Genomic DNA, 27,561 nt, shown 5'->3' with positions numbered 1-27,561 from the left:
GTTTTCAGCTTCTGGCTATTACAAATAAAGCTACTACAAATATGATTGAGCAAATGTTTTTATTGTATACTTGAGTCTCTTTAGGATATATGCCTAGGAGTATAGCTGGATCTTGAGGAAGCGCTATTCCTAATTGTCTGAGAAAGCGCCAGATTGATTTCCAGAGTGGTTGTACAAGTTTACATTCCCACTAGCAGTGGAAGAGGATTCCCCTTTCTCCACAACCTCTCCAGCATGTGTTGTCACTTGAGTTTTTGATCTTGGCCGTTCTGATGGGTGTAAGGTGAAATCTCAGGGTCGTTTTGGTTTGCATTTCCCTGATGGCTAATGACGTTGAGCATTTCTTTAAGTGTTTCTCTGCCATTCGATATTCCTCTATCAAGAATTCTCTGTTTAGCTCTGTTCCCCATTTTTTAATTGGATTACTTGGCTTGTTGCATTTCAGCTTCTTTAGTTCTTTATATGTACATACTGGATATTATCCCTCTATCAGTTTCATGAGGTCCCATTTATTGATTGTTGCTCTTAGAGTCTGTTCTGTTCTGGAAGTTGTCTCCTGTACTAATGAGTTCTAGGGTCTTCTCCACTTTTTCTTCTAACAGATTTAATGTGTCTGGTTTTATGTTGAGTTCTTTGATCCACTTGGACTTTAGTTTTGTGCAGGGTGATAAGTATGGGTCTATTTACATTATTCTACATGTAGATATCCGGTTAGACCAGCACTGTTTGTTGAAGATGCTATCTTTTTTTTCCATTGTACAACCGTCTTTGGCATCTTTGTCAAAGATCAGGTATCCATAGGTGTGTGGGTTTATTTCTGGGTCTTCTGTTTGGTCCCATTGATCTACCATTCTGTTTCTATGCCAGTACCATGCAGTTTTTATTACTGTTGTTCTATAGTACAGCTTAAGATCAGGGATGGAGATACCTCCATAAGATCTTTTATTGTAGAGAATGGTTTTAGCAATTCTGGGTTTCTTATTATTCCATATGAAGTTGAGAATATTTCTTTCAAGGTTTGTAAAGAATTGTGTTGGCAATTTGATGGGAATTGCATTGAATCTGTAGATTGCTTTTGGTAAGATGGCCATTTTTACTATGTTAATCCTGCCAAGCCATGAGCATGGGAGATCTTTCCATCTTCTGATATCATCTTCTAATTCTTTCTTTAGAGACTGGAAATTTTTTTCATACATGTCTTTGACTTGATTGGTTAGGGTTACACCAAGGTACTTTATGTCATTTGTGGCTATTGTGAAGGGTGTTGTTTCCCTAATTTCTTTCTCAGCCCTTTTGTCTTTTATATACAGGAGGGTTACTGATTTTTTTGAGTTAATTTTGTATCCAGCCACTTGGCTGAAGGTGTTTATCAGCTGTAGGAGTTCCCTGGTAGAATTTTTGGGGTCACTCAGGTATACTATTATATCATCTGCAAATAGTGATAATTTGACTTCTTCCTTTCCAATTTGTACTCCTGTGATCTCCTTCAATTGTCTTATTGCTCTAGCAAGGACTTCCAGAACTATGTTGAAGAGATATGGAAAGAGTGGGCAGTCTTGCCTTGTCCCTGATTTCAGTGGGATTTCTTTAAGTGTCTCTAACAGAGGTCAAAGAGACCTAACAGACATTTACAGAACTTTACACCCAAACACAAAAGAATTTACCTTCTACTCAGCACCTCATGGAACCTTCTTCAAAATAGACCATATGGCTGGTCCCAAAGGGAGCCTCAACAGATACTAGAAGATTGAAATAATCCCTTGTATTCTATCTGATCACCATGGAATAAAGATGAACCTCAACAACAACAGAAATAACAAAAAGCCTACATACACATGGAAACTGAACAACTTGCTGCTAAATGACAGCTGGGTCAGGGAAGAAATAAAGAAAGAAATTAAAGTCTTCCTACAATTCAATGAAAATGAAGGCACAACATACCTAAACTTGTGGGACACAATGAAAGCAGTGCTAAGAGGAAAGTTCATAGCACTAAGTGCCTTCAAGAAGAAATTCGAGACAGCTCATTCAAGCAACTTAATGGCCCACTTAAAAACCCTAGAAAAAGAAGAAGCAGACACACCAAAGAGGAGTAGACGGCTGGAAATAATCAAACTCAGGGCTGAAATCAATCAATTAGAAACAAATAAAACAATTCAAAGAATCAATGAAACAAAGAGCTAATTCTTTGAGAAAATCAATAAGATAGACAAACCCTTAGCCAAGCTAACTAAAAGGCAGAGAGACACCACCCAAATCAACAAAATCAGAAATGAAAAATGGGACATAACTACAGACACTGAGGAAATCCAAACAATCATTAGGACTTATTTACTTCAAAAGTCTCTATGCCACAAAATTTGAAAATCTAAATGAAATGGACAATTTTCTTCATTGATTCCATTTACCAAAGCTGAATCAGGACCAGGTAAATCAATTAAATAGTCCTATATCTCTTAAGGAAATAGAAGAGGTCATCGAAAGTCTCCCATCCAAAAAAATTCCAGGACCAGATAGTTTCAGTGCAGAATTCTACCAGACCTTCAAAGAAGAGCTAACTCCAATTCTCTTCAAACCATTCCACAAAATAGAAACAGAAGGGTCGGCGGGGCAAGATGGCGGCGCCAGGAGGACTCTCATTCTGAGGAGCAGCACAGCAGGATTGGCACAGTGACCAGCAATCAGAACTCGCGGCCATAAAACACAAGTGACTGTGTTTCACAGGTGAGAGGATACCCCACGGTGGGGGATTCAATCAGCTTTAACTCACCCAGCTAAACCGCGGAAGAGATCCCGGTTCCGCCAGGCGCTTGGTTGCCAGCCCAGAGCTACCCGCCAGTGCAATCTGGTCACAGTCCCAGACTGAACTGTGGGCCCACAACACCATAGACTGGATTTCCCAGTCGAGAGATAACCCCACGGAGCAGGAAACAATTGGGACCAACCTCAGGTTACCCAAACATCCCCTGGAAAAGACTCGGGTTCCACGGGTGCCCCAAGAGCCAGTCCGGACCTAGAGCCGGGACACAGGCGCCTGCCTGCACGACTGATTCGCCGCCTCAGATAGAATTGTGGGCACCAGGGCACCAGGGCACCAGACTGCGTGTCTCTGGCAGGAGGAAACCCCCAGCGGAGGGGGTCAGCAGCTCTAACGCTTAGGACACCCAGCACCAAAACACTTCCTGGACTCACACAGACTCTAGTGCAGGCAGGAGCGCTGTGCTCTGCCGCCATTATTGAGTTCCCCTAGGGCACTGGGACACACAGCTGTATCCTCAGACCTACAAAAGCCAGAGAGCCATTACAGCAGCCCTCAGATACTGTGCCAAGGATCAACCAGTTATTCCTAGCTAGACTGTCAAAACTGTGGGAATCCCTGGTCCTTCAAGAGGGCTGCACCCACAGCGTCTGGACCAGAGCAGTGCCTGCAGCCGCCATCCCAGACAGAGACACACAGCTTCTGGTCCAGAGTGAGGCACCCAGCCTTCAGACCAGAACAGTGCCCCCAGGCGACAACTCAACCTAGGTGCACATTCTCCAGGTCCAGAGCAGAGCAATCAGCCTCTGGCCCAGAGACTTGCTGAGTGCACCTCTCACTTTCCCGGACAGAACTGTGCACCCCAGGATAACAGACTGAGGATCCCTGTTGGGAGAAAACCCCACAGCTAGGGAATCAGCAGTTTCTTCAAGAGGACTGTACATGGAAATTTAGTGAGCAGCAGCACACTAAATTTATAACAAGAAACCCAGGAGTGGGGCAGCTGTCTTGAGAAATTCTATGGGTAAGAGGAGATCCCCCCCCCTGCCTAACATAGACCACAGCTACTACTCAGGGCTATAAACCTGAGGTGAGCAGTGGCAACTCCTGAGAAACACTGGCCATACAGTGACCATAACCAAAAAGCAGAGAAGGACTCCTTCAGGAAAAATCATCTTCCGGCCAAGGGGATACTCCCTACCTCAGGACTCCAGGAAGCACAGAACCTAACAGCCAACACCTAAATCAGCCCAATGGATAGAGGTCAGCGTAAAGGCTCAACCAACAAAAGACAGAGCAATATGGCATCTCCAGAACCCAGCCATCCAGAGGCGAACAGCCCTGAACAATGCAGCATAATAGAAAATCAAGAAGATGACCTTACATCTATGTTGATGAAGAGGATAATAGAGGAAACAAATAAAATACGTAAAGAATTAGAGGAAGATAAAACCAAACAGATCATGGCTATCCGTAAAGAAATGGAGGAAGATAAAGACAAGCAGATTAGGGCCATCCGTGAAGAAATACGGGAAGATGCAGCCAAACAGCTTGTGGCCTTCAGAGAAGAAATAATTAAATCACTGAAAGAAATCAAAGAGACAGAGTTGAAGGAACTAAAAGAAAAAGAGGAAAATACAAGCAGACAGGTGAAGGAAGTAAACAAAACAACTCAAGACCTGAAGATAGAACTAGAAAAATTAAAGAAAACACAAATGGAGGAAATAATGGAGAGGAAGAATTTAGGGAAGAAAACAGGAACTACAGAGGTAAGCATAACCAACAGAATACAAGAAATGGAAGAAAGAATCTCAGGTGTAGAAGATACAATGGAAGAAATCGACGTATCTGTCAAAGAAAATGTTAAATCCAAAAAATTCCTGACACAGACCGTCCAAGAAATCCAAGACAATATGAAAAGACAAAATCTAAGAATAATAGGAATAGAGGAAAAAGAAGACTCCCTTCTCCAAGGCCCAGAAAATATTTTCAACAAAATCATTGAAGAAAATTTCCCCAAGTTAAAGGAGAAGCCAATAAGAATACATGAGGCCTACAGAACACCCAACAAATTTGACCAGAAAAGAAAATCCTCCCGCCACATAATAATCAAAACAGTAAGTATACAGAACAAAGAAAAAAATACTAAAAGCTGCAAGGGAAAAAGGACAAGTAACATATAACGGCAAACCCATTAGAATCACACCTGACTTTTCAACAGAAACTATGAAAGCCAGAAGGGCCTGGACAGATATCATGCAGACCCTAAGAGAACACAGATGTCAACCCAGGCTACTATACCCTGCAAAACTCTCAGTCCTCATAGATGGAGAAAACAAGATAATTCAATGACAAAAACAAATTTCAACAATACCTACACACAAATCCAGCATTACAGAAGACACTGGAAGGGAAAATACAACCCAAGAAAATTAGCTTCTGTCAAGAAAACACAGGAAATAATTAACCTTACTACAGCAAAACAAAAAGCAACCAAGCACACAACCTTATGAACACAGCCAACATCAATATCAAAGGATCTAACAGCCACTGGTCATTAATCTCTCTCAACATCAATGGACTCAACTCTCCAGTAAAAAGACACAGATTAACAGAATGGATACGTAAACAAAACCCAGCAATCTGTTGAATACAAGAAACACACCTAAGACACAAAGATAGACATTACCTGAGGATAAAAGGTTGGAAGACGACTTTCCAAGCAAATGGACCCAAGAAACAAGCAGGAGTAGCCATCCTAATATCTGATAAAATAGACTTTCAACCAAAATTAATAAAAAGAGATGAGGAAGGACACTTCATACTCATCAAGGGAAAATTCCACCAGGAAGACATCACAATCCTGAACATCTATGCCCCAAATACATGAGCACCCACATTTGTAAAAGAAATATTGATAAAATTTAAACCACATATAGATCCCCACACATTAATAGTGGGAGACTTCAACACCCCACTCTCAACAAAGGACAGGTCAACAAAACAGAAATTAAACAAAGAAACAATATCTCTGACAGAGGTCATGAATCAAATGGACCTCACAGACATTTACAGAACTTTACACCCAAACACAAAAGAATTTACCTTCTTCTCAGCACCTCATGGAACCTTCTCCAAAATAGACCATATAGTTGGTCACAAAGCAAGCCTCAACAGATACAAGAAGACTGAAATAATCCCTTGTATCCTGTCTGATCACCACGGAATAAAGCTGGACTTCAACAACAACAGAAATAGCAAAAAGCCTACACACACATGGAAACTGAACAACTTGTTACTAAATGACAGCTGGGTCAGGGAAGAAATAAAGAAAGAAATTAAAGCCTTTCTAGAACTCAATGAAAATGAAGACACAACATACCCAAACTTGTGGGACACAATGAAAGCAGTGCTAAGAGGAAAGTTCATAGCACTAAGTGCCTTCAAGAAGAAATTCGAGACAGCTCATTCAAGCAACTTAATGGCCCACTTAAAAACCCTAGAAAAAGAAGAAGCAGACACACCAAAAAGGAGTAGATGGCTGGAAATAATCAAACTCAAGGCTGAAATCAATCAATTAGAAACAAATAAAACAATAAAACAATTCAAAGAATCAATGAAACCAAGAGCTAGTTCTTTGAGAAAATCAACAAGATCGACAAACCGTTAGCCAAGCTAACTAAAAGGCAGAGAGACACCACCCAAATCAACAAAATCAGAAATGAAAAGGGGGACATAACTACAGACACTGAGGAAATCCAAACAATCATTAGGACTTACTTCAAAAGTCTATACTCAACAAAATTTGAAAACCTAAATGAAATGGACAATTTTCTTGATCGATTTGACTTACCAAAGCTGAATCAGGACCAGGTAAATCAATTAAATAGTACTATATCCCCCAAAGAAATAGAAGCAGTCATCAAAAGTCTCCCATCCAAAAAAAGCCCAGGACCAGATGGCTTCAGTGCAGAATTCTACCAGACCTTCAAAGAAGAGCTAACTCCAATTCTCTTCAAACTATTCCACAAAATAGAAACAGAAGGAACATTACCAAACTCATTCTATGAAGCCACAATCACCTTGGTACCTAAACCTCACAAAGACTCAACAAAGAAAGAGAATTTCAGGCCAATCTCCCTTATGAACATTGATGCAAAAATACTTAACAAAATACTTGCAAACCGAATCCAAGAACACATCAAAGATATTATCCTCTATGACCAAGTAGGCTTCATCCCAGGCATGCAGGGGTGGTTCAATATACGGAAATCCATCAATGTGATCCACCATATTAACAAACTGAAAGAAAAAAACCACATGATAATCTCCCTAGATGCTGAAAAAGCATTTGACAAAATCCAACATCCATTCATGTTTAAAGTACTGGAGATATCAGGGATACAAGGCACATATCTAAACATAGTAAAGGCGATTTACAGTAAGCCTATAGCCAACATCAAACTGAACGGAGAGAAACTTAAAGCAATCCCACTGAAATCAGGGACAAGACAAGGCTGCCCACTCTCTCCATATCTCTTCAACATAGTGCTGGAAGTCCTTGCTAGAGCAATAAGACAGTTGAAGGAGATCAAGGGGATACAGATGGGAAAGGAAGAAGTCAAATTATCACTCTTTGCAGATGATATGATAGTATATATGAGTGACCCCCAAAACTCTACCAGGGAACTCCTACAGCTGATAAACACCTTCAGCAAAGTGGCCGGATACAAAATTAACTCAAAAAAATCAGTAGCACTCCTGTATACAAAAGGGCTGAAAAGGAAATTAGAGAAACAACACCATTCACAATAGCCACAAATGACATAAAGTACCTTGGTGTAACCCTAACCAAGGAAGTCAAAGACTTGTATGAAAAAAATTTCAAGTATCTGAAGAAAGAATTAGAGGAAGATATGAGAAGATGGAAAGATCTCCCATGCTCATGGCTTGGCAAGATTAACATAGTAAAAATGGCCATCTTACCAAAAGCAATCTACAGATTTAATGCAATTCCCATCAAATTGCCAACACAATTCTTTACAGACCTGGAAAGAAAAATTCTCAACTTCATATGGAATAATAAGAAACCGAGAATTGCTAAAACAATCCTCTACAATAAAAGATCTTCTGGAGGTATCTCCATCCCTGATCTCAAGCTATACTATAGAGCAACAGTTATAAAAACTGCATGGTACTGGCATAGAAACAGAATGGTGGATCAATGGAATCGAACAGAAGACCCAGAAATAAACCCACACACTTACGGACACCTGATTTTTGACAAAGATGCCAAAACCATACAATGGAAAAAAGATAGCATCTTCAACAAATGGTGCTGCTCCAACTGGATGTCTACATGTAGAAAAATGAAAATAGATCCATACTTATCACCCTGCACAAAACTGAAGTCCAAGTGGATCAAAGACCTCAACATAAAACCAGACACATTAAATCGGCTAGAAAAAAAAAGTGGGGAATACCCTAGAACTCATTGGTACAGGAGAAAACTTCCTGAACAGAACACCAACAGCACAGGCTCTAAGAGCAACAATCAATAAATGGGACCTCATGAAATTGAAAAGCTTCTGTAAAGCAAAGGACACCATCATCAAAACAAAGCGACTGCCTACAGATTGGGAAAGAATCATTACCAACCCTTTATCTGACAGAGGACTCATATCCAATATATATAAAGAACTAACCAAGCTGAAAAGCAATAAACCAAGTAATCCACTTTAAAAATGGGGAACAGAGCTAAAGAGAGAATTCTCTGTAGAGGAATATCGAATGGCAGAGAAGCACTTAAAGAAATGCTCAACCTCATTAGCCATTAGGGAAATGCAAATCAAAACAACACTGAGATTTCACCTTACACCCATCAGAATGGCCAAGATGAAAAACTCAAGGGACAACACATGCTGGAGAGGTTGTGGAGAAAGGGGAACCCTTCTCCACTGCTGGTAGGAATGTAAACTGGTACAACCACTCTGGAAATCAATCTGGCGCTTTCTCAGACAACTAGGCATAGCGCTTCCTCAAGATCCAGCCATACCACTCCTAGGCATATACCCAAAAGAGGCACAAGTACACAAAAAGGACATTTGCTCAACCATGTTTGTAGCAGCTTTATTTGTAATAGCCTGAAGCTGGAAACAACCCAGTTGCCCCTCAACTGAAGAATGGATGCAGAAACTGTGGTACATCTATACAATGGAGTATTACTCAGCAATGAAAAATAAGGAAATCATGAAATTTACAGGTAAATGGTGGGACCTGGAAAGAATCATCCTGAGTGAGTTGTCCCAGAAGCAAAAAGACACGCATGGTATATACTCACTCATATAAACATACAACATAGAATAAACCCACTAAAATCTGTACATCTAAACAAACTAAGCAAAAGAGAGGACCCTAACTAAAATGTTCAATTCCCATCCTGAAAGGCAAAGACGATGGACATCAGAAGAAAAAGAAAATAGGAAACAACCTTGGAACCTGCTACAGAGGGCCTCTGAAAGCCAGAAGAAAACAGGAAACAACCTTGAAACCTGCCACAGAGGGCCTCTGAAAGCTTCTGCAGTATAGACTGTCAAAGCAGATGCTGAGCCTGATGGCCAACTGATGGGCAGAGTGAATGGAATTTTATGTAAGAAGTGGGAAATAGTAAGAGCTGGAGGGGACAGGAACTCCACAAGGAGAGCAACAGAACAAGATAATTTGAACACAGGGAACTTCCCAGAGACTCATACTCCAACCAAGGACTATTCGTGGAGATGACCTGGAACCCCCGCACAGGTGTAGCCCATGGCAGTTCAGTGTCCAAGTGGGTTCCATAGTAATGGGAAGAGGGACTGCCTCTGACATAATCTGATTGGCCTGCTCGTTGATCACTTTCCCCTGAGGGGGGAGCAGCCTTATCAGGCCACAGTAGAGGACAATGCAGCCACTTTTGATGAGAACTGATAGACTAAGATCAGAAAGAAGAGGAGAACCTCCCCTATCAGTGGACTTCGGGAGTGGCATGCATGCAGAAAGGGGGGGGAGGGTGGGATCGGGAGGGGTGGAGGGCGGGGCTTATGGGGGGATACAAAATGAATAAAGTGTAATTAATAAAAAATTAAAAAAATAAAAATAAAAATAAAAAAATAGAAACAGAAGGAACACCACCAAACTCATTCTATGAAGTCACAGTCACCTTGGTACCTAAACCCAACAAAGAAAGAGAATTTCAGGCCAATCTCCCTTATGAACATTGATGCAAAAATATTCAACAAAATACTTGCAAACCAAATCCAAGAACACATCAAAGATATCATCCACTATGACCAAGTAGGCTTTATCCCAGGTATGCAGGGGTGGTTCAATATATGGAAATCCATCAATGTGATCTACCATATAAACAAACTGGAAGAAAAAAACCCACATGATAATCTCCCTAGATGCTGAAAAAGCATTTGAAAATCCAACATCCATTCATATTTAAAGTATTGGAGAGATTAGGGATACAAGGCACATATCTAAATATAGTAAAGGCAATATACAGCAAGCCTATAGCCGACATCAAACTGAATGGAGAGAAACTTAAAGCAATCCTACTGACCCCAGTCTTTTTAGAAGCCAGGAGAAAACCAGTAAAGTTCACAAGCACTCAGGTGCTACAGAGATGCTCAGATACCCTGCTAGGCCATTGTAGGCAAATGCCTGTGGACAGAGAAGCCATTGTAGTGGTAGAATATGGTCAGCAAGTTCATCAAGCCACTCCACTGACAGCCTGGGACACCCAAAGCTGGTAGGAAAAAGTCAGTCTCTGTCCTTTTAAACTGGCTATAACAGTTTAAAAAAAAAAAAAAACTGCCTCCAACTACACCTGCTAACTCAAAAATCTATGGTGGCACTTTCAGGGAACGGTAGTCAGAGCAATTCTGCTGTACAGTCTGAGAACATGATGTCATGGCCAGGAGCACTTTTCTCTCCATGTTCCTGGTGTCAGATACCACTGTGCCTAAAGGATTTCACTAGGGCTGAAATGCAGTGATGCCTTGTCCTGTGCTGGGGACTTCACTAGTCTTTGCATTCTTTCTGATCTTTCTTATGCCCCCAACTATAAGAGTAAAAGTCACAAATTCCCAGAACAACAGCAGTGCCCTTCCCAGCTCCTGGCATATGAGCCAGACAAACTAATGTTCTAGAGTCTTTGACTTTCAGAAATATATAACAGAAAGAGAAGTTCAGTTGTTTCACAGAGGTTCCCATTTCCTGAGTCCCATTCCTGGAAAGCCCAGCTCAACTCTCCTCCTGCCCATTCACTGTCCAGTTCACTTCACCTTCTCAAGGATCATTTATTTCTTATTGTTTTGAATCAAGACCAAAGGCCAGATTCCTTCTGGCTCTCTCTGGTCTTTCCATCCCCTCCATTCTCTCTCTCAAAAAACTTGCTTATTCTTGACAACATGTCTATAGGTGAACTCTATATTCGTAGAAAGAATACCCCACAGGCACTTAATATCCCTATAGCACTAGTGACATTACAGAAGATGCTAAGACTCTCCAGGATATAAGCATTTGTGCAGAGAAGGGACTGTTGCCTACGTCACTGGAAACTGCTCTAGCCTGCCTGCTAATTAGCTCTCCAAATTGACCAGAGGCCATAGTGGTCTTTCCTGGAGCCTCTACTGTGAAACAGGGGAAACCCTTCAGCACCTTCCAAAGCTAGAAGTTCTCTCTGCTTCATTAGAAGTCAAGTACTTTGTGTGAATATAAATGCTCAGTGCTTTGGCATGGGTAGACCTTTATTAAAACCCAAAGTCTGCCAAGAATGTTGGCATTTGCCAATAATCCCAGCACCCTGGGAGGTTGAGACGTAAAGATCTCTGTGAGTTTGAAGTCAGCCTTGTCTACAAAGAGAGTCCAGGGTAACCAATGCTTCCTTGAAAAACAAAAGCAACAAACAAAACAAAATAACATAAAACAAAACCCAAATGTCTAGGGACCTGGGGGTGTGAGGTTCTTCTGGTTAGTAAATCTATACCCCAGGTCCATACCTTTGACATACAGTCCAATTTCCTAGGTTATCTCTGTTTCCCAGAGGGTCCTAGGTTATCTCTGTTTCCCAGAAGGTTAACATGCATAAAAAGCATACTATTAATAAGAACAGCAATGAAGTACCCAGGAGGAATCCTAAATACATACAAGATCTTTGAAGCTGATATTCTGAAAGACCTTAAAGACTTAAAATGAGTGGAAGCTTTTAAAGTTTTATGGATAAGAAGATAAAGATAAGCAGGGAGGCATATTATATTAGAGAGAAACAAGTCTTTCTCCATATATATATATATATATATATATATATATATATATATATACATTACACATATATGCATGTATATATATACATATACATATATACATATATATACATATATATGCATGTATAATGTATGTGGTTGGCATAGTGGATATTACAAGTGCCCAGAAACTTTGTACGTTTGTTGGAAAAAAAAAAAAAAAAGAGGTTACAGACCTGCAGGAGAAGGATGGGCTATCAAAGCGTTTCTTCAGAATATGGAGAGTATTTAAGTTAGCTTTCTATTGTTGTGATAAAAAAAAAAGGCAATCTAGGCAAGTAAAGGGTTTATTCACCTCACAGGTTACAGTCCATCAAAGGAGTCCATCAAAGGTAGCCAAAGCAACAACCCAAGGCAGAGGCTTGAAACCACAGAGGAATGCTGCTTGCTTGTCTGCTCAGCTACCTATCCTCCATGACCCAAGCTCATTGGTCTAGGGAATGGCACCACCAAAGTGGGCAGAGTCTTACATCAATTAACAATCGAGAAAAGATCACAGAATCATGCCTGCAAGCCAGTCTGATGGAGTCAATTCCTTAACTATGTGGCAAGTAGACAGGCAAGATTAGCCATCACAGCAAGCCATGAAGGAGAAAACATAAACCTCACCTTACTATATGTAAAATTAACTCTTCATGAATAAAATTTGAAATTTCAATTGTAGGAAGAATAATTTTTAAAGATTTTTTTAGAAAATGAAACTATATTTAAAATAGTGACAATAAGCCCAAGCCACAAAGGGAAATTTGGTGAATTTGACTTCTTGCAACCCCCTTCTAAAGGCTGCAGGGTGGACCTGGGGAGTAGTTGTTGGCTGCCAGCATCTTTGACCATTCAGTGTTTTGGTGGAGGAGTTCCCTTCAGCAGCCCTACCACTTGCTAAAGAGGCTAGGCCCCAAATGCAAACCTGAGTTGGTCAATTGGTTGCCAGAGCTTGTGTGCTAAAGAAATGGAGGAGTCCTTTCTTCCACGATCTGGGGAAGGCTGCATCTCATTTTCAGAGCCACAGATGCTGCAAGCTTCTAAAGCAGCACCAGGCCCATTGTCTAACTCCATTGTTCTTGGCAGTGCCCACATTCATCATAGTAATTTCAATGGTGAGCTCTGGAGTATGATTTGGCCCTATTTCCTGGTGTTATTGCCTCCAACCCCTGCCTCCCTGATCCTAGAAGAAACTTCAAATCTTAAAAAAACTGCTTTTGCTTTGAAAGCGATTGCATGCTTCTAGTTGTTTACAATGAGAAGTCCAGAGCGGTCTTCCCAGGGTTCACCTCTTTTAGGAGGAGTTTTGTCCTTCTCAGGATGCGTGGAGTGAGCAAGAAGTGGTCTGGAGGAGTTCAAGTCCGAATTCACATGGCCTGGGAAACCCCACTCTTCTGGCAGGTCCAGTGTGTTTCTGTATTAGGCCTTTTCTCCTTTTTCATTAACAAATAACCATTTCCCTTCTCTTGGAGCCTGTTTCTGCCCAAATTACAACCAGATACATCATAATTATTTGGATTTTAATTCTCCAATTGTAGAGAAACACAAGATCTTTTTGTAATGGGTTTCTAACTACTTCCCCTCCTACTCAGGAAACCAGAGACGGGTATTTAGTCCTATCCTAGCCATCCATGGCCATAAAGACATGACCATGGACATGAGATATAGAGTTGACACATGTTTTGATTATAGTCAGTCCTTTCTCTTTTAGAATACCATTTGCTCAAGAACATTGTAAAGAGGGGAATACAGCTGTGATGGTTGTCAATTTAACTACATCTGGGATGAATTAAAACCCAAAACTTTAAAGCACATCTGTTAGAGATTTCTGCTTAATTTGAATTAGGAAGATTAGAATCTACTTCTAATCTGGATCTTTGAGAGAGGGAGTCACATCTTTAATCCAGCTATAATCTGGACCGTGTCCTCTGCTGGAAACCTAAATAAGGACATGAAAGAAGGAAGCTGTTACTTTTGGCCTTCTTGCTCTCACCATGCTATCAAGTCTATTTTCATTGGCATTAGAGCCAAGACAAGCTGAGACACCCAGCCTAATGGACTGAGCAATGTCTGGATTCTTGAACTTTCTATTCCTAGCTGGACCACTGTCCCGACCCGAGGGAGTTCAACAGGTTCCTACTGGGGGGTGCGTGTGTGTGAAAAGAATGGGTAGGACAAAGAGACACGAAGAAGGAAGCCAAGTCTGTTTGTCTGATCAAGGCCTCATTTATTAGAAATTTTTACCCAACTTATATAGGGAGAAGGCAGGAAAGGGGGAAGGCTTAATTACTGCTGCAGGAGATAGCAAGAGTGCTTTTATGGCTTGAATATTGCACCTGCAAAACACCGTAAAGATGTTTTCTTAAGCTATCTCACAGATGCTCTAAAACTAACAGATGGATGTCCTTACAAATCTATCACCCATGACTTAGGGTCCTAGATAACTCTTTCACTAAATAGCTTTAGGTCTCCACTAAATGACCTTTGCTCACTATTTGGCTTAGACTTCAGTAAATAGCTTTGGCTCCCAGCATCTCCTCCCTTCTTAAACAATTTAAGAGGCTAGCAGGTAGGTTTTGAACATGAGGTCTTTTGAAGACGATGGGCATTAACCAGAGGGGGAGAAGTAGTGATCTGATCCTCCCAAGCATTTTGCAGCCTTTTTGGGTGTCTTTTTGGGGAGGAGAGGAAGACCCCATCAAAACCTGAGGGCATCCCCAGGAGGTTGTTGTTAGGGGTAATCAGACACCAACCTCTATGCAATCAGGTTTGCTTCTCGGGGAGGACTCAGAAGCAGGCAACTGGGCCCTCCCCATGCGGTACTTTGTCTTACACCCCGCTGGTGCTCATGCCGTATAGGCAAGCATTTATCTGAGTTAAATTCTGTTCTCATGAGAGCCAAACATAAGCAGTCAAGACCCATGTGATGGACTGTCAGCAGTCTTCCTCCAGCTCAGCTAAGCCTCTGTCAGCCAAATCAAGTCTGTGATAATGAACTTGTATGGGTTTAGATGCCAGGGAGTCAATTGGCTGTTTTACAAAGCTAGTAAGTCTTTTAATGGCCCATGGGCTGAAAGATATGAGGAGAAGGAAACCTACCATGGGTCCCACGATTGAAGGAAGGAGGGTGGTGAGTCAGGGAGAGGTTGAAAACCAATTATGAAACCAATTTTTCTCTTGTTCTCTCTGTCTCTTTTTCTCTTCTAGGCCTTCCCTAACCTTAGCCATGCTGTCCCTTACAATCCCAGTATAGTCTGTGTAAAAGCAGCACTCTTCCTTAAAGGTAGTACAGAGTCCCCTTTGCTGGAGGAAAAGCAAGTCTAGCCCTCTTCAATTTTGTAGGACAACTTCAGACAGTGAGATGAGGGATTTCTCCAAGTTGGTGATGCCAATCTCCAATCTCTCAACATCCTTGTCAATTGTCCAGCGAAGGTCAGAGTAATGATTATTAGAGAGAACGAGAGAGGTTATACCTGTCCCAGCACCTGCAGCTCCGAAGCCAAGGAGGACAGTTAGTGTAACAGCTGTTATGGCCTCTCTTTTTGTTTAAGCAATGCATCGTCATTAACGGGGTCCCAAAACCGGGCAAAATCTTCCCCAGAATAATAAGTCAGATGGGGAATTAATTGGACAAGGACACAGAAGGTAGTAAAATTGCTTTTGAGGCGAGGGGTGTATATACAAGGAGTAAGGCCATCACTGCAAGTCCACCAGCTATTATTGCCTGGAAGGATATAATTGGGAAGGTGGCTTGACGGTGTAGTGGTTATATTACAAAGATGTCTGTATTTCTGAGGAATACTATTGCTTATGCATAACTCAAGGCCAGAAACAGAAGTCAGCGTCAATCTAGCCTCAGCTTGTTGTGACCATCTGTATTTAGAATGGTCAGAGGAGTAGATTTCCTCAGTGACAGCAATGCCTTCATAAAAGGGAGGGGCAGAATCATAGCAAAGCCAACAGGACTCAGTAAGCTCGGGGCGTGTATGATTCAGGGCTAAAAAGGTATGATTAACAAGGTCTAAAATAATATGGTGTGTATCAATCCCATCTTCAATTAAGGAGGGGATAGGCTTATCAGGAAAGGAAGAGTCGGGGAGGCAGGGACATTTTGCTTAGGCTCTCTCTGTGTGGGAAAATCATTTTTCCTGGGTTCTGTCTGTGCAAGTGGGGCAAGGACAGGATTGGGTCCAATAGCTATGGGTGGAATAGCTGATTCTTTCCTTAGTGTGAGGTAAATGATAACTCCTGGACCATTCTTGGCCCATCCGCAGTATAGGCGTAGGCCCCAAGTGAGGCCCTTATGTGAGAGAACCGATTTTTTTTCCCTTTAGAAGTGAAAGACAGCTTTAAGATGGGGAGCTGGAGTTGTTGCCAGCTTGAGGACCATCTTAGCCTGTCACAGGTATTTGTCAAATAATAATGTGATTTCCAGGAGTTAATATCAATCTTAAATGTAATAGTTATCACAATGTAATCATCACTTTTAAGGTGTCCCCAGCTTCCTGTGGCAATTACAGCTGAGGTTTCACATCCCCAGGAGGCACAGTAAAAGGCTCCAGCACCTCCACATCCATTAATCCTCTTATAACCTGGGCAGGCATAAAGCCCAATTGCCGGTTCCCATTGCTCACAGATGAAGAGTGACTCAGGGACACAAAAGGACATGTCTGGGTACCACTCGGTATCAGAAGTGACTTGTGATTGTGTATAATATACCTCACCATATTCTCCGGAAACTTCCCAAGTATATTTATAGGGTTGGTGGACGTTGTTCTTCTGGTCTGTAATCACCTTCTGGCCTTCCATCATCACTCCGAGGAATATTATCCAAAGTGGTCTCCTCTGTAAAGAAAAGAGAGGGATCTCAGGGGGTCTCACCACCCTGGATGTCAGGAGTACATGGTTTGTCTCCAAGTGGTTCTATTTTTTCTGCTGTTTAGAGGAGGGGCTGTTGATTTGTTTTACTAGCCTTTCTGGCAGACACCTGGCTGCCCCCTCCTTGGTGTTAAACAGGCACACTGATCCTCAGATAAGGACTGGGTCTGGGCCATTCCATTTGGAAGTGAGGAGGTCTTTCCACATGACTGTGGCATAATTTTTATTTGTTTCAGGGTGCCAAAGGCAATCAGCAGCGGACTTGCCATAGGTGTCTAAGGTTAAGAAATTAAGAACAAACAGTGTATGATGAAGAATATTTCTTGGGAATCCTTTCATGGGCTATAACTCCCCCTTCTTTAACTTGTGAAGGGTGTTTTTAATAGTTTGGTGGGCACACTCAACAATGCCTTGTCCTTGAAGATTATAAGGAATGCCAGTGATGTGTTTAATTTGTAATTGATGGCAAAATTCCTGAAAGTTTTTTCCAGTGTAACCAGGACCATTATCCGTTTTTAAAACCTTAGGTTTGCCCATAACCAAGAGACAATTTAAAACATGAGCTATAACAGTTTTTTGAGGCTTCTCTGGTATGTAAACTCACAAAAATGAAACCACTAAAGGTATCTATTGTTACATGAAGATATTTAAGATTACCAAATTCAGGTAAGTGAGTAACATCCATCTGCCAGATGTCATTTGGGACAAGGCCTCTGGGATTAACTCCTAAATGGGGAGTGGGCAAGAGAGTGACACGGGCAGGACATTGTTTGACAATTTGGTGTGCCTGCTCCTTGGTGATTTTAAAAAGCAGTTGAAGTGTTTGGGCATTTAAATGATGCAGGGCATGTTTTTTTCTGGCCTGCTCAACAGGGTCTACTAAAATGGGGAATGCCAAGTGTGTAGCAGCATCAGTGCACACATTTCCTGCAGAGAGATGACCTGGAAGGTCTGAATGCGCGCAGAGGTGACCAAGATAAAAGGGTTGACTTCTAGAGTTAATTAACTCCTGGAGCTTGACAAAAAGAGGGACAACATTTGTAGAAGGTCTAATATAGGGGACCGTTTCAAGAAGCAGAACAGAGTGGGCAATATAGGCACTGTCAGTATATAGATTAAAAGGGAAATTTCCTAGAACCTGAAAAACCTTAATTACTGCAAAAAGCTCTGCAAGCTGTGCCGATCTAAAAGGAGATTGGATAGAATTAGTTTTTCCATTAATAGTATAGGTGGCAACCCCATTAGAGGAGCCATCTGTAAACGCTAAACGTGCCTCTGATAACGGCTGAGGGGAAGTAATTTTTGGGAAGATGAAAGGGTGGTTTTAATAAATTGAAGTAACTTATTAGCAGGATAATGGTTATCAATTATCCCAGAAAAGGAAGAACAGACAATGGGCCAAATATTGATAGTTTGCATGAGCCATTCTAACTGATCTTTAGATAGGGCAGTATTATTTTATCAGGCTCTTTGCCAAAAAATTGATGGCTTTGTCTGCACCCCAAAAGGATGAGCTCTGCAACCAAGGTAGTATAGGAGGCAAGAACCTTAGTGGGAGAGGCAAAGAGATGAGTCCACAGCAGGGGATTATGTTGCCAAAACACTCCAGTGGGTGTATGGGATAAGGTACACACGATGAAGAGAAGGGGTTCCTTATAGGAAATAAATGAAACTCCCTGATTTTGGATAGCTGTTTCCACAACCTGAAGGGCCTGTGTCACTGCAGGGGTTAATGAACGATGGGAGGAGAAGTTAGAGTCTCCCTTGAGAATATCAAAGAGAGGTTTAAGTTCCCCTGTGGTGAGTTTAAGATAAGGTCTAATTCAATTGATATCTCCTAGGAGCTTTTGAAAATCATTTCAAGTCTTTAAATGGCTAGTTTTTAACTGGATTTTTTGTGTAGTAATTTTTTGATGATGGAGCTCAAATCCTAAATAAAAATATGGGTCTTTTAATTGCATTTTATCTGGTGCAATTTGTAAACCATAATCTATTAGTTTTTGTGAAAGCTTTTGACAGTAATGAAGCAACAGTGAGCCATCATCAGGCCCAGCCAAAAGGATATCATCCATATAATGTATTATGTAAATAGAAAGCCAGAGTGTTCTAAAAGGATCAATAATCTGGGCTACAAACTTTTGACACAGAGTCGGAATATTAGCCATGCCTTGGGGCAAAACTTTCCATTGGAAACGAGGCATAGGCCCTTTGAAGTTTGTTACTGGCAGGCTAAAAGCAAAGCGCTTTTTATCCTGGGGGTGCATGGGGATGGTAAAAAAAGCAGTCTTTAAGATCTATAACTATCTTATAAAAGCCAGCAGAGATGGCTACAGGGGTAAGCAGTCCTGGTTGTAAAGCACCCATGGTAAGCATAGTTTTATTAACTTCTCTTAGGTCTTGTAATAACCTCCATTTGCCAGACCTTTTTTTTAATAACAAAAATAGGGGTGTTCCAAGGAGAAGTAGTAGGTTCAATGGGACCAGCAGCAAGCTGTTCCTGTACTAACACCATAGCCACTGCTAACTTTTCTGAGGTTAAAGGCCATTGGTCAACCCAAACAGCTTCATCAGATTTCCAAGTGATTTTGTCTGCACGGGGTACAGGGATGCCAACAGCCATTAGGGTAAATTTGTCATGCCTAATTCTGCGAGGTCAATGTTTTCAATTACCTGGATAGGTTCTTTTATTCCCTGTGAATGTTTTCCTAAGCCTTGTCCGGGAAGGAAGCCCTGTTTTAGCATTTGGTGGGTAACAATTTCATTTGGACTACACATAATGAGATTTAACTGGGAAAGAATATCCTAACCCCAGAGAGTAACAGGTAGGCCAGGCACCACATAAGGTTGAATGGAGCCTGTATTACCTTCCTCATCTGTCCATGTGAGGACTTTAGAACTTTGCTGGGGACTGGACCTGGCACCCAACTACATGAAAATCAGAGGATCATTTGAGGGAGGTTTGTTCTAGCCCTCAAACATGTGGGTCTTAGACAGGGAACTCAGGTTTGTAGACTTGGCAAGAGGTACCTTTATTCACTGAGCCACCTTACCTACTCATCACCTGAATCATGGAATTGAATAAGCTCTGTATTTATATGGATTTTTAGTGTGTATATCTGTCCATAATTCATTAGGAATAAATTCTTTTTACCCTTGGTTTGACAGCACAAGTTTAGAGATCCACAGTGTTAGTACTTTGGAACACAACTTGTGTTAGTTACCCAGAGACCTATGACGTCATCGTGTTGTAGCCACACCTGGAAGGTGTGGTTACCTTCCAACTTAAAGGGCCCACCCCGACACATGGGCCCTCTCTTGCCCCTCTCTCTCTTACTCACTTACTTTCTCTCTCTCTCTCTCTCTCTCTCTCTCTCTCTGGGGCGCCCTCCCTTTCCCATCCCCTTTCCCCCTCTCTTCCCCCACCATGTCCCGATACCCACATCCTCCATATCCCTCCTAATAAACCTCTCGAAGAGAATATCGATTGTCCCCCTGCTTCTTCTATTATTAATTTTTGAGCTGCTGTGACTCTGGCTTAAAAGCAGTCTGAAATTTAAAGCCAGGTGTCTAGTCTCCTCTAGAGCCTCTCAGAAAGGTCCCATGTGTTGTGTGTTAGTTTATTTACTTTAATCCTCACTCCCAACTCAAGAACTGTTCGACTCTGCTGATGGGCTCCAGCAAATAATCAATGAGAAATGGTTGGGAATCAGCTGGAAAAATTCTCCCCAATGTTTCAGATATAGTTTAGAAGAATAGCAATTGTGATCATATACCTTAGGCAATTATGATTAAGTGCCACAGAGAAGGTCACCTTGCCCCTCTAACTTTTACCTAATCCTGTAACGTCAAGGCATGTGGCCCCCCTCCCCGCCGTTTGCTGTCATGGAAACATGTGCCCCCCTGCTTTCTGTCATGGAAACCCCTGCTCACAGGCTTTCACTTTAAAAACCTTGCTCACTCAGAGCTCAGGGTCCCACTTCTCTACTGCTGTGTCAGTGAGACTTGGAGTTTGATCACTCTTGTAATAAAGCTCTCTTGCTCTCAAGCCATCTCCTGGTGGTCTCTGAGGGTCCCATGATCCTGGCATTACAGAATCATGGTCAGTCTCAGAAGTCAAACATATTCCAGGTGAGCTTCACAAGAATAAATCACTCATCTGGAAGAAACATTTCCTAACACACTCTGAGATCTACTGTTGTAAAAGAGCAGCATGAACCATTTGTTTCTCTTGCACACAAATTCTCTCCACAAGACACATGTGGCCTCTGCTGCAGGCTCTTTCCACATGGCTGGAGCATCAAGAAGAGTCGTTATCACCTCCACCCTCTCAGTTGTGCATTTGATCAGATTGGCCTGATCTGCATTATCATCCAGGATGAGAGGTGAGAGATCTGTCCCAACCCTGACAATAAGAGAAGCTGAGAGATGACACTGAACCCACAAAGGCCCTATATACATGCCTAGCAGCCAAAGACTATTAGCATGGGTCCCTCGTGTGTGTGTCCCTACAGGTCTCCAGATACTTCTCTTTTTGTTGGGTGTGATCCAGTCTAACTAATATAGCACACAAGGCTGGAAGTACAAAAGTCAAGTGCAAGAGGTGGGAAATAACTCATCCATTTTGAGCATTTGATTCTCAGAGGACCAACAGGGCAGGTGAAATCCAATCCTTTCTTCTGGCTTCTAGGGGAATTACATGTATGTGGTGTACAGCCATTCATTAGGCAAAATACCCATACCATTAAGAGAAAAACAAGCTAAATAATAATAATAATAATAATAATAATAAACCACCACAAACCAAAAAGGGTGCCAAATACTTAGTCAATGCCAACAGCCAAATATCATCATCATTGACAGCATCAAGCAAATAAACAACAACAAAAAAAAAAAAAAACCTGCCCCAACATGTCTTGGAATTCATTGCCTCTGCAATGCAGCTGTTACTGCTGTTATATTTCAAGGAAACAAGGGGGAGATAGCTCATGGTTTCCTGATTTCTTTTACAATTCCTCAGTGAATATTTTCATTTCCTGAGATTCATTACAGCAATAACTGCTGTGTTTCTCATTAATTTGTTCCACATGCTCATCCAGAGAGTAGCATATTTTAGGGGTAGCTAAATACATGACCACAAGGATTCAGTCTGGATGTTTTTTTCTATCATGAACTCCATATCCATAACATTGTCCACAGTATCCACATCAAAATTGCAGTCCCACTATGTGGGCTTGGATGCCTGGGAGCTCAATATGTGGCCCAAGCCCCCTGCAGCTTATAGAGATTCTAATTTCCTAGTAATCTTTATTTTTAAATTATTGATAAGAGAGCTCAAGAATAGGAATAGCCTTTTCAGACCTGATTAGAAAGTGCATCTGAAACAACCCACAGATGAAGTAGTGGTATTATTCTAATGCATCAGAGATACTGTATGCTTTGAAAAGGGGAGGAGTTTAAGGTCTCCCCGTGTGGCTTACAAAAGGCTGCTGGAAAAGGCCACAGGCTTTCTGGTGATTTGAGGAAGAGCTAGTGAGCAGGTAGGTACAGGCTGCTAGAGAAGACCATAATAGTCCATCCTCTGGACATTCTACTGTATCCTGGAGAGCCTGTCATATTCTCTGTGATGTCAGCAGTGTTGTGGCAATGCCAACTGCTCTTGGGGGGCATTTGGTCAGTGCTTATACATTTTGGCCACAGGCATGTTGTCAAGGCTGAGCAGGTGATTTGGAAGAGCATAGAGAGTGTGGAGAGGCCAGGAAGAGGAAGAAAGAAGATGGCCTTCAGCCTGAGAGTGAAACAGGAAGAAAGAAATGGTTGTGGAGAATGCACAGTGAGTCCTTGGCAGGGCTTGTGAGCTCCCAGAAAAGGAGGGGTTTGACCGGGCCTTCTAGTAGTGTGGCTCAGCAGCTGGGAGCCTCTGGGACTCTGCTGCTTTTCTGTTTCCTAAAGAGTAGACCCAGGTTAAGGATATGTGATGATTAATGTGGCAGAGAGGTAGGATTTCACAAGACTACAATTGCTGTGCTGGTAGCCCCATTACTTCAATCTGAGTGGAAACAAGGGTCAGCAGGAGGCAAAAAAAAAAAAAAAAAAAAAAGGAGGTGTCCCTCTAAGGAGAGGGTGTTGATTTGCTCCATTCTCATGGAATAGATTCCTGTAAGTTCCTTAGAGATCTGAGACCAATGGAAAGGAAAGATACTTCCCTGGATATGTACCAGGCTCTCAGACATTCAAGTGTTTTGCTTTTGGACACATATGAAGGACTTGGGGTGCTAAGAACAGAGACTTCAGGACTTAGCTGCATCACATTAGTTATGAGCTCACCTTGACCTCTAAATCTTCATGTATGGACTACCTTATGCCCTCCATGACCAAGGGAACTGCAGTAGGGATTGAGGCACTCATTCAGTCATGGTGATTGAAGACAGAGACATGGCTTACAGGCCCCATCTGGAGGATAACTTCCCTGCTCTTTCTGGACTTCACTGGGTCTCTAGCATTCCCTCTCGCCCAGAGTTCTTCTTGTGACTCAGCATGATCTCTCCTGGCCCTGTGCTGTTCAGCTATGCAAGTTCACCTGCATTTATGTACCTACAGGATCTACTGGGAAGGCATCATCCCAGCCCTCCACCATCACTAAACAGAAGCAGCAGGTGACAAATTTGGAGGAACTATCTGTCTAGCTACAGAGGATGACATGACCTATGAGAGAGATGAACTGAGTCTAATCCTGGATCTTTATACTGACAAGGATTTGTACAACAGGTAGTCATTAGACCCAATTCTCTGTTGACTGCCTTGTCCCCTCTGTGTCAATCCCATCATTCCTCACATTACAGGAGGCTGCACCTCCAGGGTGTCATCATGTCAAAACTGATTTTACTGAGTGCATCTGAGAAGAACTTGAAGTCTGGGTAGGAGTGAGATGGTGACACAGGCTGTTCTGCTTCCTTCAAGGTAAAGCAGAGCTTGTGGCTGAATCACACTCTGGGGATAGGTATAGTTGTGTGTGAGCTCCCGTCATGCATTTTAAGAAGACTTGACATCTGTTGGCTTGTGAGAGATGATAGGTGCTGTGAGTTTATGGTGGGGTTTCATAATTGAGCAGTAGGTGCTCGGGGGTCTTATTGCTCCTGTCACTGTGTGCCTGAAAGGCCTGGAGCTCATCACTGCTCCTCTCTGGTCTTGTCCGTCATATTCTGAGAGAATGCCACCTCCCTGTATTTCTTTGGCATCCTAATTGTGTGTGTGTGTGTGTGTGTGTGTGTGTGTGTATGTATGTCTCATGCACACACACATCGGGGCAGGAGGAAGAGAGGGAAAGGGAGCAGGAAGGAGAGGGAGAGCTAGAAAGAGCACTCTGTCTATTGTGTGGACAATGTGTGGACTCCCTCCAGATCCTGGGAGTCCAGGGTCAGTGATGGTCCTTAGCATTTTTCTCACAGTTTTCAGGTGATGCCAGTGCTGAGGCCAGAGAGCCCCTCTGTGCAACACAGCTGTTGGACTCAATGCTCATCCTTGTGGCACATTGAAATCTCCTGGGTAATTTATAAAGCCACTTCCATGGAAATATTAATTACGTATCTACATAGCAATAGGAACCAAGGATCAAAAATCCCTGCTCTGAAGACAGGTGAAATGTCATTACACGTTTTTCATGAACACGGGCCTGTGGCACAGACTCCTGGGAATTTCTTAGAGAGATAGTGAATTCCTTCAGCCCTACTGAAGTTGTTCATGCAGCTCAACTCCCTGTGTTTTGTCACCCTGCCTCTGCTGGCCTGGAGCCAGGATAGTAAGTTCAATAAGCACAGGAAGTCCCAGGACCTAGGAGTCAGGATGAGGAATCTTCTGGGCCTCGCTAGTACAGGATGCAACCTGAATTCATGTGATCCTTGGGCCTGTGTTCATGGGGTTTAGCTCTACCACAGGCTGAATTTTGAATTCAAGATATTGAAAATGCAATATCAGAAGGTGATGTCAGAGCTTCGGACATTGCCCAAGTAGTTAAGTGAGGCCTTGCTAAGATGCAAGAAGCTGACTGAGGAGACCAAATCCTGCCGGTGACTTGGCTGGGACCACAGCACTTGGCAGAGACTGCTTCTGCCCTTCTTGCCTTTAAACCAAACTGAGGGCTCTGGTTCTAGCTTGTCTGCCTCTTAGCAAGCAGCCTGACTTGGGACTCTTGGACTTGTACATCTTGGACTCAGTTTTGCTCGGCGGGGAAGAGACTACATGCACCTCTGAGCACTGTACTGCCATCCTTTTAGTTTCTAGATAGAAAAGAGGTGTGCTCCAGGAGGGGGTTGTCAGGCAGACCAGGCCCACTTGGGCTTTGGCAGGCAAATTACAGACCTGATTTCATTGGGACTCATACATGGACTGTATTCCTTTTAAGGTAACCTGTGCTCAATCAGAGGGTATTTGCCCTCAGTCTGATATGTTTTCCTAATACCATTGTCTGAAAGCACAGGTCGGGGTTAATTCCTGTTCTGGGAAGTGTAAGGATCCCTTTGGCATCCGGGTTCTTGGTAGAACTTTGAGAAGGAATTTGGCTATTCTCTGAATTTGGCCTGCCTCTAGGTGTTCTGGCATTGTTACTGTGGACTCCAGTCTGGGGCTCTCTGGAGACCAGGGACCTTGCAGGGATGATGATACTTGGTTGTGGGGAGGCAGATAATTGCTGGCTGCTGTTTTGGTTGTGGTTCAGCATTTGGTTGTGGTTCAGCATTTGTCACAGCCAGCTCCTTAGTGAGTGGACTCAGCTGAAGCATGAAGTGAACACGTTGAAGAAGGAGAACAGAACACTGCTGAGGAAACATATTGCTCTGCAACAGTGCTGTGGGGAGGCAAAGAGGGTCTGTGAGGCCAGTGAGAAGATCAACGGCCACTGTGCTAAGCAGCAACAGGTGGGTTGAAGCAGTAGGCTATATGGAGCAACCACTAAAAGAGTAGCACAGAGCTTTGAGTGATGAGGTCAGGGGTCTGTAGATCTTTTGCTTTGCAAGGGTCATGAAAGGTCACAGATAGGAAGCAACATGCAAGGATTATAGCCCAGTGCAAATACCACCTGAGTGGTTCTCATTGTGGTGCGATGTGTGTTGTATTTGGCCACTAGTATTTACTATTGATTTCTCTTTTAGTAAAGCTGCGGTTAATCCTAAACAGGTATATAACTAAATCACCACACAGAGACTAGGATTTATTTAATTAACCTAGAACACAATGCTGGGCAATAGTTACTCCATCCTAAACCTCCAAGCCCACATAGTTTCCTACCATTCAGATTCCCCCATTATACTTGCTTTTAGTGCTATCTTAGGTCCAGTTCATTTCTCCACGTGGTTCCAAGACCTCTCCTCCAGCTTCTCCTCCTCTCCTCCCTCCTACTTCCTTCCTCTTTCTCCCACTCCAGACCAGGATGTCCCACCCTCTCCTCTCCATTGCTCAGCAATGTGGCTGGTTGTTTTAATTGACAATTTAGAGAACAAATGGTGGCATGTTTACACAAACTTGAGACATGTGATGCTTCACAATGCAATGTCCGGATTGAAACCAGATAGTAGGGGAGATAAATCAGCATTTGAATGAACAAGGGTAAGGTGTATACATTCCAAAAGGACATTATACCAACAGTTGTGGCCTTTCTCCCTCTTGTTTTCTGTATCCCAAGGTGGTCTCTCTATTTTTTATTAAATTTTTATTTTTTATATTAATTACAGTTTATTTACTTTGTATCCCAGCTGTAGCCCCCTCCCTCATTCCCTCCCAATCCCACCCTGTCTCCCTTATCTCCTCCCTGCCCCTAAGTCCACCGATAGGGGAGGTCCTCCTCCTTCCATCTCACCCTAGCTTATCAGGTCTCATCAAAACTGGCTGCAATGTCCTCCCCTGTGGTCTAGCAAGACTGCTCCTCTGGGGGGAGGGTGAGTTCATGTTAGAGACAGTCCCTGCTCCCCTTACTAGGGAAGTCACTTGGATACTGAGCTGCCAGGGCTACATCAGAACAGGGGTTCTAGGTTAGATCCCTGCATGGTCCTTGGTTGGAGAATCAGTCTCAGAAAAAAACCCTGTGCCCAGATATATTTGGTCCTTTTGGAGCTCCTGTCCTCTTTAGGTCTTTCCAACTCCCCCTTCTTTCATATGATTCCCTGAACTCTGCCTAAGGTTTGACTATGAGCCTCAGCGTCTGCTTTGATGAAATACACTGCTTGCTAGGCAGAGTATTTCAGAGGCCCTCTATGATAGGCTCTGTCCTGTTTCTCATTTTCTCCTACTTCCAATGTCCATCCCATTTGTCTTTCTAAGTGAGGATTGATCATCTTACCCCAGGGCCTTCTCCTTGTTTGGCTTCTTTAAGTGTACAGATGTACACTTAAAGTATGTTTATCCTAAATAAACATACTTTATTTAACTTAGCACTAAATACAGGTCTGTGCTAAACTTAGCACTAAATACAGGTCTAGTATCCACTAATAAGTGAGTATATACCATGTGTGTCTTTCTGCTTCTGGGCTACCTCACTCAGGATGATCTTTTCTAGATCCCACCACTTGCCTGCAAATTTCATGATTTCCTTCTTTTTAATTGCTAAGT

The 27,561-nt window shown here is 42.5% G+C and overlaps 1 pseudogene; it reads left to right on the top strand.

Annotated features, from left to right (window-relative positions):
- Positions 1-23,662: 23,662 nt before the first annotated feature.
- LOC129676129 (disks large homolog 5-like) lies at positions 23,663-25,883 on the top strand (annotated as a pseudogene).
- The last annotated feature ends 1,678 nt before the right edge of the window (positions 25,884-27,561 follow it).

This window comes from Psammomys obesus, unplaced genomic scaffold (assembly GCF_907164565.1).
Source record: "Psammomys obesus unplaced genomic scaffold, mPsaObe1.curated_primary_1811, whole genome shotgun sequence".
Taxonomy (NCBI): Eukaryota; Metazoa; Chordata; class Mammalia; order Rodentia; family Muridae; genus Psammomys; species Psammomys obesus.
The sequence above is the reverse complement of the archived record's forward strand: the minus strand, read 5'-3'. Positions and strand labels throughout refer to the sequence as shown.